Genomic DNA, 14,708 nt, shown 5'->3' with positions numbered 1-14,708 from the left:
TTATCTGCTGATACGAGTGAATTCAGAGGTACCGGTATCCAGATATTAACGTGTGGGCTTTTGAAAGTGTCGTGTGCCGTTAGCTGCGAATCTGGACGTAGAGCGCGTGCATATCGGCATTTGCGGACTATTTAGATTCCTCCAGGCTAGGAACTTTTTAAATAGACCATCATCCATCACCATTTTAATCCTTGAATATTCATTTACCCAGTACTAATCAGTGAAGGTTTTACGGAACCAAAGCCATTCAGCAGTACGTCAGCACCATCTAGCGGAAAGCGTAGGCATTAACTAACACGCTGACTGAAGTGGACGTTTACGTGTTTTACGGACTGCTTAATACGAACTTTTGTGACTCTTCGACGTCTCCACTCCTTTCGAAAGGTGGCGCAGGCTGCCTTAATCATAAAAGGGGACAGTTTTAACCGGGCAAATTGCTAAATAAAAGCGACATTTACAAGACTCAGCAAAACACAAGGGCCGCACCTCATCGGAGAGTCGTCGCTGTCACGTTGGGAAGTGAAGCCGGAAAACCTACCGACGATACGCATCTACGAGCAGACGTCGACGTGGAGTACCTAACAAGGGAACCACAAGAGAGTTGGGGATGCTTCAGGATGCACAAATACGTCTGACCACCTGTTGGAATCTCAGTGTAGCGAGCATGGAGGAAATGGGCAGCGACTGCAGATATGTGGCGCTCGGTGGGAATATTGGTCGGCCCTGAGGCGTGCCGTGGTAATCCGCGCAGTAGCGATGATCGCTGTGACCCGGATGGCGCACTGGTTAGCACAGCTGCCTCGTAAGCAGGAGATCACGGGTTCGAATCCCCGTCCGGCACACATATTCACTCGTGGCCACTGATTCCGCGTAACGTCCCGATGTAGCTGACAGCAGTGATGTTGGCCCTTTCCTTTCCCTTCTCCAGCTCTCAATTTACATATATCGTGTCTCTGTTGCAGCAGGTTGGGCTGCTGTAATGATTGCGGCGGTGACAGGGGCAGGCGGGCTGGAAGAACAACTTGTACAATTTTGTACTCGACGCAACACATCTCCTTGGCCTTAGTACTACAATAATGAGTACTGGAAGATGTCAAAGTAACAATTTAATCTGAAATCATTCTAAAAATTAGTGAAAACCGGTGTTAATTAAAGTGGTTATTTTATTTAAGATATGATACTGCGTGAAGAGTTTGACAGAGCACTGAAAGGCGTAAGTCGAAACAAGGCCACTGGAGTAGACAACATTCCATTAGAACTACTGACAGCCTTGGGAGAGTCAGTCCTGACAAAACTCTACCATCTAGTGAGCAAGATGTATGAGACAGGCGAAATTACCTCAAACTTCAAGAAGAATGTAATAATTCCAATCCCAAAGAAAGCAGGTGTTGACAGATGTGAAAATTACCGAACTATCAGTTTAATAAGTCACAGCTGCAAAATACTAACGCAAATTCTTTACAGACGAATGGAAAAACTGGTAGAAGCGGACCTCGCGGAAGATCAGTTTGGATTCCGTAGAAATATTGGAACAAGTGAGGCAATACTGACCCTACGACTTATCTTAGAAGAAAGATTAAGGAAAGGCAAACCTACGTTTATAGAATTTGTAGACTTAGAGAAAGCTTTTGACAATGTTGACTGGAATACTCTCTTTCGAATTCTGAAGGTGGCAGGTGTCAAATACAGGGAGCGAAAGGCTATTTACAATTTGAACAGAAACCGGATGGCAGTTATAAGAGTCGAGGGGCATGAAAGGGAAGCAGTGGCTGGGAACGGAGTGAGATAGGGTTTTAGCCTATCCCCGATGTTATTCAGTCTGTATATTGAGCAAGCAGTGAAGGAAACAAAAGAAGAATTCGGAGTAGGAATTAAAATCCATGGAGAAGAAATAAAAACTTGGAGATTCGCCGATGACATTGTAATTTTGTCAGAGACAGCAAAGGACCCGGAAGAGCGGTTGAATGGAACGGACAGTGTCTTGAAAGGAGGGTATAAGATAAACATCAACAAAAGCAAAACGAGGATAATGGAATGTAGTCGAATTAGATCCGGTGATGCTGAGGGAATTAGATTACGAAATGAGACGCTTAAAGTAGTAAAGGAGTTTTGCTATTTGAGGAGCAAAATAACTGATGATGGTCAAAGTAGAGAGGATATAAAATGTAGACTCGCAATGGCAAGGAAAGCGTTTCTGAAAAAGAGAAATTTGTTAACATCGAGTGTAGATTTAAGTGTCAGGAAGTCGTTTCTGAAAGTATTTGTATGGAATGTACCCATGAAGTGAAACGTGGACGATAAATAGCTTAGACAAGAAGAGAATAGAAGCTTTCGAAATGTGGTGCTACAGAAGAATGCTGAAGATTAGATGGGTAGATCACATAACTATTGAGGAGGTATTGAATAGAATTGGGAGAAGAGAAGTTTGTGGCACAACTTGACTAGAAGAAGGGATCGGTTGGCAGGACACATTCTGAGGCATCAAAGGATCACCAATTTAGTATTGGAGGGCAGTGTGGAGGGTAAAAATCGTAGAGAGAGACCAAGAGATGAATACACTAACAGATTCAGAAGGATGTATGTTGCAGTAGGTACTGGGAGATGAAGAAGCTTGCACAGGATAGAGTAGCATGGAGAGCTGCATCAAACGAGTCTCTGGACTGAAGACCCCAAAAACAACAACAATTTATGTAAAGCGACCGGTAGAATCGGACCATCTTCAGAAGAGCACTGTGAAGGGTAGAAATCGTGATAGTTAATAAAGAAGTCAGTGACTTAAAATTAAGTAATTTATATTTATTGAAATCGAAGAGTCGTTACCCCTCAGGTGAAGCTGACGATGTCCAGAACAGCCAGCAGACCTCTTTCGCCGAGGAGAAGTTTACTGTTTCAGCGTCCCGTCGACATCGATGTCATTAGAGAAGGAGCACAAGCTCGGACTATGGAAGGAAATCGGCCTTCCCTATTCAAGGGAGCAATCCCAGCATTTGCCTTGAGCGATGTAGGGAAATCACGCAAAACCTAAATCATGATGACCTGACGCGGGTTCGAACAGCCGTCCTCCCGAATGCGAGGCCATTGCGCTAACCACTGCGCCACCTCGCTCGGTCCCTCTGTCACTGAAGCTGCTGTTGTCGGCTACGCACCACTGCGTTATATAGATCTGGTGAGGGCGTGTTTGTGCTGTATGACGTCAACATAAGCCAATGAGGAACGATTTACATAAATTACGTATCATTTGAACATACAATTTATCCAAAAGTCAACAGTTATAAAATAGTAGTGCATATAGGCCAGAGCAGATTGTCAAATATAGTAACTGTAATAAGAATATTTAAAAATTAGTTCTCTTATTTCTTGTAGTAGCAGCATCTGGTGGGAATAATTTATTTAACCAGTATAATACACTCCTGGAAATGGAAAAAAGAACACATTGACACCGGTGTGTCAGACCCACCATACTTGCTCCGAACACTGCGAGAGGGCTGTACAAGCAATGATCACACGCACGGCACAGCGGACACACCAGGAACCGCGGTGTTGGCCGTCGAATGGCGCTAGCTGCGCAGCATTTGTGCACCGCCGCCGTCAGTGTCAGCCAGTTTGCCGTGGCATACGGAGCTCCATCGCAGTCTTTAACACTGGTAACATGCCGCGACAGCGTGGACGTGAACCGTATGTGCAGTTGACGGACTTTGAGCGAGGGCGTATAGTGGGCATGCGGGAGGCCGGGTGGACGTACCGCCGAATTGCTCTACACGTGGGGCGTGAGGTCTCCACAGTACATCGATGTTGTCGCCAGTGGTCGGCGGAAGGTGCACGTGCCCGTCGACCTGGGACCGGACCGCCGCGACGCACGGATGCACGCCAAGACCGTAGGATCCTACGCAGTGCCGTAGGGGACCGCACCGCCACTTCCCAGCTAATTAGGGACACTGTTGCTCCTGGGGTATCGGCGAGGACCATTCGCAACCGTCTCCATGAAGCTGGGCTACGGTCCCGCACACCGTTAGGCCGTCTTCCGCTCACGCCCCAACATCGTGCAGCCCACCTCCAGTGGTGTCGCGACAGGCGTGAATGGAGGGACGAATGGAGACGTGTCGTCTTCAGCGATGAGAGTCGCTTCTGCCTTGGTGCCAATGATGGTCGTATGCGTGTTTGGCGCCGTGCAGGTGAGCGCCACAATCAGGACTGCATACGACCGAGGCACACAGGGCCAACACCCGGCATCATGGTGTGGGGAGCGATCTCCTACACTGGCCGTACACCACTGGTGATCGTCGAGGGGACACTGAATAGTGCACGGTACATCCAAACCGTCATCGAACCCATCGTTCTACCATTCCTAGACCGGCAAGGGAACTTGCTGTTCCAACAGGACAACGCACGTCCGCATGTACCCCGTGCCACCCAACGTGCTCTAGAAGGTGTAAGTCAACTACCCTGGCCAGCAAGATCTCCGGATCTGTCCCCCATTGAGCATGTTTGGGACTGGATGAAGCGTCGTCTCACGCGGTCTGCACGTCCAGCACGAACGCTGGTCCAACTGAGGCGCCAGGTGGAAATGGCATGGCAAGCCGTTCCACAGGACTACATCCAGCATCTCTACGATCGTCTCCATGGGAGAATAGCAGCCTGCATTGCTGCGAAAGGTGGATATACACTGTACTAGTGCCGACATTGTGCATGCTCTGTTGCCTGTGTCTATGTGCCTGTGGTTCTGTCAGTGTGATCATGTGATGTATCTGACCCCAGGAATGTGTCAATAAAGTTTCCCCTTCCTGGGACAATGAATTCACGGTGTTCTTATTTCAATTTCCAGGAGTGTAGATCTGGTGAGGGCGTGTGAGCTGTATGACGTCAACATAAGCCAATGAGGAACGATTTACATAAATTACGTATCATTTGAACATACAATTTATCCAAAAGTCAACAGTTATAAAATAGTAGTGCATATAGGCCAGAGCAGATTGTCAAATATAGTGAGTAACTGTAATAAGAATATTTAAAAATTAGTTCTCTTATTTCTTGTAGTAGCAGCATCTGGTGGGAATAATTTATTTAACCAGTATAATATATCCATAGCATAGGCTGTTCAATCAATAGAATGTACGTACAGAATAAACAAATGGATTTATGTAAAATAATTTTCATCTTAAACAATTACACAGCAATTAGACTGTCTTCTGAATAATACGAAATTTAGTAGAGCATTAGCGCACTCTTCTGGCCTGAACTTGTTAACCACGGACGCCGTTGTCATGGAGACGTAGCAATGTGGCCAGCAACTATCAGTAGGTCATGCACGCCTTGTGTAGCGTAGCAACTGCAGTCGACCGCAGGTGTCAAAGATAATCAGAATGGTGGCTTCTGAAGTGGCACCAGTACAATTTTTTTCTAGAAGCTGCCAGCAAAACGCTAGTCATACTCGTAAGACAGACATGTTTTTAATAAATAACAATAGTACTTAGAAGCCAATAAACTGTTATTTCTGGTGAAATTATGTCAGCGAATAAAATCTGATTATAAGATAATGACAGATTATACGAGGGTAATACCAAAAGTAAGGTCTCCTATTTTTTTATAAGTACATAGAACTGTTTATTTCTCCAATGGTTTACATCAGTTTACAGCTTGAACATTTAACTATTTTTCGACACAATCACCATTTCTGTGATGCATTTTTGTAGACGCTGTGGCAGTTTTTGTATGTCCATGTCATACCAGCTCGCCGCCATGCTGTTGAGAAAGTTATGAACCACTTCTTTCACCTCGTCGTCGGAGCTGAATCGCTGGGACCACGATCAACACTGACAGCTACTGTGAGACTCTGAAAAAACTCAAACGAGCAATTCAGATCCGGAGAAGAGGAATGTTGAGCAAGGGCGTTCACATTCTCCATGACAACGCTCGCCCACACATAGCTCGGCAAACCGTTGCTCTCCTGCAACAGTTTCAGTGGAACATAATCACCCAACCACCCTTTAGTCCTTACATGGGGGCCCAGTGACTATCACCTGTTCCTTAGGTTAAAAGAACATTTGGCCGGAAAGCGATTCAGCTCCGACGACGGGGTGAAAGAAGAGATTCAGAACTTTCTCAACAGCATGGTGGCGAGCTGGTATGACATGGGCATACAAAAACTGCCACAACGTCTACAAAAATGCATCACAGAAATGGTGATTGTGTCGAAAAATAGTTAAATGTTCAAGCTGTAAACTGATGTAAACCATTGTAGAAATAAACAGGTCTATGTACTTATAAAAAAAATAGACCTTACCTTTTTGATTACCCTCGTATAATAAAAATGGAATGCTCGTCATATTGTATACTACAGAACTATTATTTCCACAAAAAAACAATGTAATTGAAAACTCATAAACCATTATTTCTCGAGGAATTACGTCAACGTATAAAATCTGGTGATAAAATAGCGTATGATCAGTTAATAAAACTGGAAAAATTCTGGAGTATTCACTCATCTCAATAGTTGGTTAATAAATCCACAACGACAAAATTATATGTATCTGTCTATTACGAAATTTTAGTTTACAAATGGTTCAAATGGCTCTGAGCACTATGGGACAACATCTGAGGTCATCAGTCCCCTAGAACTTAGAACTACTTAAACCTAACTAACCTAAGGACATCACACACATCCATGCCCGAGGCAGGAGTCGAACCTGCGACCGAAGCGGTCGCGCGGTTCCATACTGAAGCGCCTAGAACATCTCGGCCACACCGGGCAGCTTTAGTTTACAAAATGAAAATACCCCCAAACCAGCTATGGCAACGGCCTTGCCGCAGTGGATACACCGGTTCCCATCAGATCACCGAAGTCAAGCGCTGTCGGGCGTGGCCGGCACTTGGATGGGTGACCACCCGGACCGACATACGCTGTTGCCATTTTCCGGGGTGGACTCAGCCTCGTGATGCCAGTTGAGGAGCTACTCGACCTAATAGTAGCGGCTCCGATCAAAGAAAACCACCATAACGACCGGGAGAGCGGTGTGCTGACCTCACGCCTATCCGTATCCTATACTGAGGATGACACGGCAGTCGGATGGTGCCGATGGACCACTTGTGGCCTGAAGACGGAGTGCCAAACCACCTCCATTTGCGACTCCAGTGGTGTCAAGCGAAGCTCACTGGAGGGCAGGATTGAAGTCTGTTGTGTTTTCTGATGAAAGCTGGTTCTGCCTCGATGCAAGTGATTGAGGTTGTTTGGGAGGATAGTTGAAGGTCTGTAACCAACCTGTCTGCGTTCTAGACTGACTGAAGCTACACAAGGAGTTGTGGTGTGCAGTGCGATTTTGAATGACAGTAGGAGCGCTCTAGTGGTTATCCCACGCACCCTGACTGTAAATTTGGTCATCACTATGGCGATTCAACCTGTTGCGCTACCACTCGTGAACAGCATTGCGCGTGGGAGTGTGGGGGGGGGGGGGGGGAAGGGTGTTCCAACAGGATAACGCCCGCCCATATCGCACTGTTTTAAGCCAACTTGCTCTACTGGGTGACGACATGTTCCCTTGGGCTATTGGATCACCAGATCTGCCTCCAATCGAGGACGTATGGAGCATCATCGGATGGAAACTACAGTCATCCATGACCAGCATTAACCGTCGCTTTATTACAGCTTCACACGTTTGTAAAAATAAAGTTTTAACAAAATGTCAGTTTGGTTTCCAGAAGGGTTTTTCAGCGGAAAATGCTATATATACTTTCACTAACGAAATATTAAATGCTCTGAGTAACCGGAAGTCACCCGTTGGGATTCTATGTGATTTATCAAACGCTTTTGATTGTGTAAATCAAGGAATACTTCTAGATAAGCTCAAGTACTGTGGTATGAATGGGAGAGTGCTCAAATGGTTTAAATCATACCTAACTGGAAGAGTGCAGAAATTTGAAATAAACAGTTCACATAATATGCAAAAAAACTGGTAATTTCTCAAACTGGTGAACAATCAAGAATGGGGTGCGCAAGTTTCGGTCTTGGGTTCTCTGCTGTTCTTAATATATATTAATGAGTTGCCATTCTATATTCAGGAAGATGCAAAGCTGGTACTTTTTGCCCATGATACGACTATCACACCCAACAGACAAGAGTAAACTGATGAAATTGTAAACGATGTTTTTCAGAAAATCATTAAGTGGTTCTCTGCAAACGGGCTCTCATTAAACTTTGACAAAACACAGTATATACAGTTCCATACAGTAAATGGAACGACACCATTAATAAATATAGACTTCGATCAGAAATCGGTAGCTAAGGTAGAATATTCAAAATGTCTAGGTGTATGCATTGATGAGGGTTCGAACTGGAAAAAAACACACTGAGGATCGGCTCAAACATTTGAGTTCAGCTACTTATGCTATTAGGGTCATTGCAAATTTTGGCGATATACATCTCAGTAAATTAGCTTACCACGCCTCTGCTTTCATATGGCATCATATTCTGGGGTAATTCATCATTGAGTAAAAGAGTGTTCATTGCACAAAAGCGTGTAATCAGAATAATTGCTGGAGCTCATCCAAGATCATCCTGCAGACACTTATTTAAAGAGCTATAGATCTTCACCGTAGCCTCACAATATATATATTCACTTATGAAATTTGTTATTAACAATCCGAACGAATTCAAAAGTAATAGCAGTGTACATGGCTACAACACTAGGAGAAAGGATGATCTTCACTACTCAAGGTTAAATCTTGCTTTGGCTCAGAAGGGGGTAAATTATGCTGCCACAAAAGTCTTTGATCACTTACCCAATAGCATCTAAAGTCTGACAGATAGCCGTATAGCATTTAAAAGGAAATTAAAAGAATTTCTTAATGGCAACTCCTACTCATTAGATGAATTTTTGGATATAGTAAGTGGGTAATTTCCCCAATTCCCCCCCCCCCCCCCAAAAATGAAGTATCATGTAATATATATATATATATATATATATATATATATATATATATATATATATCATTACGAAGTGTCGTATTCATGATCTATGGAACAAGTACCAATCTAATAATCTAATCTGATCTACAGACCAAGTGCAACAGGCATGGAAATGCATTCAACAAACTGCGATCCGGAAATCTATACGACACAATGTGTGCATGTCTGCATGTTTGCACTGAACATTCTGGTGGTTACACCGGTTACTAATGTGCCAGCATTTCACATTTATCATGGCGTTCCTCGCCCTTACATTAGCTTGTGAACTTGCAACGTTAATCGCACCATAAGTTACCTAGACAAATATATTCCGGAAATTTCATTACTCTGCACTAATTATTTCCCGGTGTTACGACTTTTTCAGTTAGTGTGTGTGAAACTTTCTGATTACCACTTTCATGTAGGCTTGATTTCGTGCAATTTTACGTGCTACCGTCATATAGTTCGTGCTTGTGTCATGAGCTGTTTGTTCCTTGCTGTACTCGCACTACGGCGCCGGACAAAGGCGTGCAGACCGTTAAGTAGAAAATGTCGAAGGTGCCCTGTCCGCCTCTTCCCCAATTTTTTGTTCCTCTTCGGTTCGCCCCGGCGCCGTCCTTTCGCGTTTTACTTTCCGGCGTCCCTACCGAGAAACCGAAGTATCCATTACGTGACAGCCCGCCGGCGCGCTGCTTAATACCCGCGGTAGTCATTTGTTTCCACCGTAGGGAACGCCCCCTCTCCGACGCGTTGCGGACTGCGGGTTGCTTAGGGGGGGGGGGGGGGGGGGGGGGAGGGAGGGGAGTTGCTGAAGCCAACACCATACCATGCCCGACTGCGGAATGACGGCCGTGTTTGCTATATGTTTCGCGAAAGTGACTATGGTTTTCAGAATAGCTATCTGTCGAACAGTACGCGATAAATGTTAAGTATCACTGGACGTCAATGGAAGAGAACACATCTCCATCTGATGGCGGTCTATTATTAGAGGCAGTCTGCCTAAATTGTACTACTTTTAGTTATTTTCATTTTAGTTATTGCAGTATGTCACAAATTTAAACAATGACATCCTCAACTGGAGGATATATGTATCTGATTTAAGGAAGGGAAATTTTGAGAAAAACAAACATAACTATACTTACATTGACTCACTGTTCCGTTGGTACTTGATAAAATAAAAGTTGGGGGCTGGAGGAAGGTTTCCATTTGAAAATACCAAGTTGATCGCGCTCACTCAGAAGGGAAGGTTAGGAGGTGGACAATTGTAGCATAGTCATATGTCCTCATTACTAATATCAACTTTTCACCTAGAACGCTTTTTTCGCACGATGCCTCATTTTAAATATATTTAGTTGTCTCGAGTTAAAACAAACAACCTGTAACTTCATCTGCGAGGGTGAGTCAAATGAAAACCTCAAATATTTTTTTATAAATATGATTTATTGTGCAGAACTGGTACAAAGCTGTCCCATTTTTCAAAATAACCTCCCCCACGCTCAATGCAAGTCCTCCAGCGCTTACAGAGTGCATAAATTCCTTTAGAAAAAAATTCTTTTGGTAGTCTGCGCAACCACTCATGCACCGCGTGGCATACCTCTTCATCAGAACGGAACTTCTTTCCTCCCATTGCGTCTTTGAGTGGTCCAGACATATGGAAATCACTTGGGGCAAGGTCTGGTGAGTATGGCGGATGCGGAAGACACTCAAAATGCAGGTCTGTGATTGTTGCATCTGTTGTACGGGCAGTGTGGGGTCTTGCATTGCCATGTTGCAAAAGGACACCTGCTGACAGCAATCCACGTCGCTTTGATTTGATTGCAGGCCGCAGATGATTATTCAGGAGCTCTGTGTACGATGCACTGGTGACAGTGGTCCCTCTAGGCACGTAATGCTCCAAAATGACGCCTTTTCCGTCCCAAAAGAGTCGGCATAACCTTCCCTGCTGATGGTTCTGTTCGAAACTTCTTTGGTTTTGGTGATGCGGAATGGCGCCGTTCCTCGCTCGCTCTCTTCATTTCCGGTTGGTGGAAGTGAATCCAGGTTTCGTCCCCAGCATCGATTCTTGCAAGGAAGCGATCACCTTCTTGTTCAAAGCGCCGAAGAAGTTCTTCACAACCATCAACACGTCGTTCTCTCATTTAAGGAGTCAGCTGCCGTGGCACCCATCTTGCAGACAGTTTGTGAAACTGGAGCACATCATGCACAATATGGTGTGCTGACCCATGACTAATCTGTAAACGTGCTGAAATGTCATTCAGTGTCACTCGGCGGCTTTCCTTCACTATGGCTTCAACTGCTGCAATGTTCTGTGGAGTCACAACTCGTTGTGCCTGACCTGGACGAGGAGCATCTTCCACTGAAGTCACACCATTTGCGAACTTCCTACTCCATTCGTAGACTTGCTGCTGTGACAAACATGCATCACCGTACTAAACCTTCATTCGTCGATGAATTTCAATAGGTTTCACACCTTCACTACGCAAAAACTGAATAACAGAAATCTGTTCTTGCCTGGTGCAAGTCGCAAGTGGGGCGGCCATGTTTATACTGATACTGCGACGGTATGTGTGCATCTGCACTATGCTTCCACCTACAGGCTATTCTGCACGCTGTCTGTAGCATGCTTACCAACTTACAGGATAACGGCGCGAAATTTCGATTTGTTATTACAAATTTAAGGTTTTCATTTGACTCATCCTCGTACAAACAAAAGATCATGTTTGAATCTACCTTACAAAAATAGTTCTGTTCACGACGTACATAGAAAGATGAAAACTACAACAAAATCAACGCTGTGTTCAGACGATCTGTTGCTCAACGCACAGAACCCTTAGCCCACAATATGGATCCGAGAAACATGTAGTTCACATTGATCTCACTGAATGTCGGATGGTACAAGGTGTATGAAACTGGTAGTAGCGGTACAAATTAGTAGCCAGTCCACTATAAGTAACTATCACTTACTAGACAGCACGTCAACATGTCACTTAGCCCAGTACCGAACAGTGAAAGTGACGTCATGAGGTACCGTGCGTGAATATGGCTTCTCAATTAAGAAACGAGCAATGATAGAAGCTCTGCCTTCGTGGCCGAATGTTCAGTGCAGCTGACTGCCAAGCGGAGGACTCGGGTTCGATTCCTGGTACTGAAAGGCACTTTTGGAAGGATTGGAACGGGGTCCAGGCATTTCCGTGAGGCCTATTAACGAGCTACTTGGATGAGAAGTAGCAGCTCCAAGGTCTGCAAAACCAATAACGACCCTCCATACAGCAGCCAATGTCGTCACACAGCATAGGATGACACGGTGGTCGGTCGGTACAGCTTTGCCGGTCTACGGTCGTAACGGTGGAGCTTCAGTGAGAATGGTGTTATGAAAGGTCTCATGTAAAGGCAGCAAGCACATCGAAATCATCTATTCAGTCGTTCAGTGACCGTAACGCCACCGAAACAGATGACTGAAAAAGGCCGAAATAGTGAATTTACGAGGGATGGTTTTTTCTGTAAAGAGGTACGTTTCATTCAGGATCCAATACACCATATTAATCCCCCCTATTCTGGCTTATTTTTCAACATAATCTCCCTTACTTGGAGGGCCTGTATGCCCACATGGTACCACTCTACTGGTCGACGTTGGAGCGAACGTCTTGTTGCATGAGTAAACTCATCTTCATCCACGTGCTGCTTTGCTCGGAGTGCATCCTTCGTTGTGCCGAACGGAGGGAAGCTCTTTACGGTAGTCTGTTACGTGGTGAGAAAGCCAGCAGACACACACTTTTCAGTACCCCAGCTGGTGGACACGTGTGTCAGCACTATCGACAATAGCCTCCAGTTGAGCGGCAAAGTTTTCGATTGTGTCCCGTTGATCATCACGAGTGAGAGTGTCCGCACGTTCCAACATTGCAGGAGCCACAGTTGCAAGTGGCAGGCCGGCAAGCTGGAGAGAGGAGACGTTTGAGCGACCTTATTGCCATGATGGCAGACGCCTCACCCGACGACTCACCGTGCTTTTGTTCACTGTCAGGTCTCCGTAGACATTGGTTGGGTTGTTGGTTGGGTTGTTTGGGGTAAGAGACCAAACAGTGAGGTCATCGGTCTCATCTGATTAGGGAAGGAATGCGGCCATGCCCTTTCAAAGGAACCATCCCGGCATTTGCCTGAAGCGATTTAGGGAAATCACGGAAAACCTAAATCAGGATGGCCGCACCCGGGATTGAACCGTCGTCCTCCCGAATGCGAGTCCAGAGTGCTAACCACTGCGCCACCTCGTCCGTAGACATTCACCAAGCATCTATGAATATCTGCGATGCTCTGGTTTCCCGCCAAAAGAAACTCGATAACAACTCTCTGCTTGAAACGGACGTCCATTACAGACGCCATTTTGAAAGATACGCACAGCACCGCCATCTATCAGAACTTCATGAGACTATATTGGCTGAAGCGGGATTATTACACGATTTCCACCACAAACTCCACATTTTTTTAACAGAAGCTGTTCGGGAAAAGAAAAGTGTTCAATTATTTATTAAACGCCAATCACAGCGTTCCGAAATTGTTTCAATGCGGAAGATCGTAATGCAGCTCCTCCTTTCGATCATCACACATGGTTGACTCTGCTCTCCCCGGTAGCAGAGTGATCAGCACGACAGAATGTCAATCATAAGGGCCCGGGTTCGATTCCCGGCGGGGTCGGAGGGACTGGGTGCTGTGTTGTCCTAATCATCATCATTTCATCCCCATGGACGAACAAGTCACCGAAGTGGCGTCAAATCGAAAGACTTGCACCCGGCAAAAGGTCTACTCAACGGCAGGCCCTAGTCACAAGACGTTTTATTTTTAGTTGACTCTTACCTTAAGCAAATGTAACAAACTGTGCGTAAAAAGACGAAGAGATTTATTACCGTCCGATTACGGTGTTGATGAAGAATCACTTCAAATTGCTACAACCGTAAAACATCTCGGAGTTCGAATACCACAGGTGTGGTAGAATATGGGAATACTACTGTCTCCACGACCTCGGTAGTGTACTGTCTCATATGACGGCCACAGTCAATTTACGTTAACATGGCGTGTCTTGCCCATCCTGTGCTCCGCTGTCAACTTCAACATCTGCATCGACATGGATACTCTGCAAATCACATTTAACTGCCTGGCAGAGGGTTCCTGGAACCACCTTTACAATTCTCTATTCTTCCAATCTCGTATAGCGCGAGGAAAGAATGAACACCTATATCTTGACGACCGGTTAGAGGTCTGACGTCATCCTAATCACGTGACACAATGGTCCAAAGGTGAGCGGAGTGCTTCGACGTCGAAACCTGTAGTTGGGTGGTTCACGGATGTATGTTACCATTATTTTAGCTGTTTGTTTCAATAACAGGTTCGTATTCCAGCTGTTGGTTTGGTTCATAAGTTCGCAACGTTTTTACATAAGTTTAATAGACACTTTACTCATCAATAATATACTGCCCTTCACTATTTGCAATAGTGTGCCAACACTGGGCTAACTTTTCGATTCCGCAACTGTAGAAATCACGTGGTTTTGAGACGAAGATCTCTTCGAGCCATGTTCGGAGGGAATGTTTATCCGTAAAGTAGGTTCCTTGAACGTTGTTCGATAGAGAGCGGAAAAGGTGAAAATCTGAGGGCGCAAAATCAGTTGATAAGGTAGGTGAGGAATGACTTCCCTAACCCAACACCTGTAGAGTGTTTTTGCCAGTCTAGCAAAATGCAGGTGGGAGTTATCGTAGAGTAGCATCTCGCAGTCTTCCTG

General features: G+C 45.1%; 1 pseudogene; it reads left to right on the top strand.

Annotated features, from left to right (window-relative positions):
- Window positions 1–6,788: 6,788 nt before the first annotated feature.
- LOC126428578 (5S ribosomal RNA) lies at window positions 6,789–6,906 on the top strand (annotated as a pseudogene).
- The last annotated feature ends 7,802 nt before the right edge of the window (window positions 6,907–14,708 follow it).

This window comes from Schistocerca serialis, chromosome 12, assembly GCF_023864345.2.
Source record: "Schistocerca serialis cubense isolate TAMUIC-IGC-003099 chromosome 12, iqSchSeri2.2, whole genome shotgun sequence".
In the NCBI taxonomy this organism is placed as follows: Eukaryota; Metazoa; Arthropoda; class Insecta; order Orthoptera; family Acrididae; genus Schistocerca; species Schistocerca serialis.
This window is presented reverse-complemented; position numbering and strand designations above follow the sequence as displayed.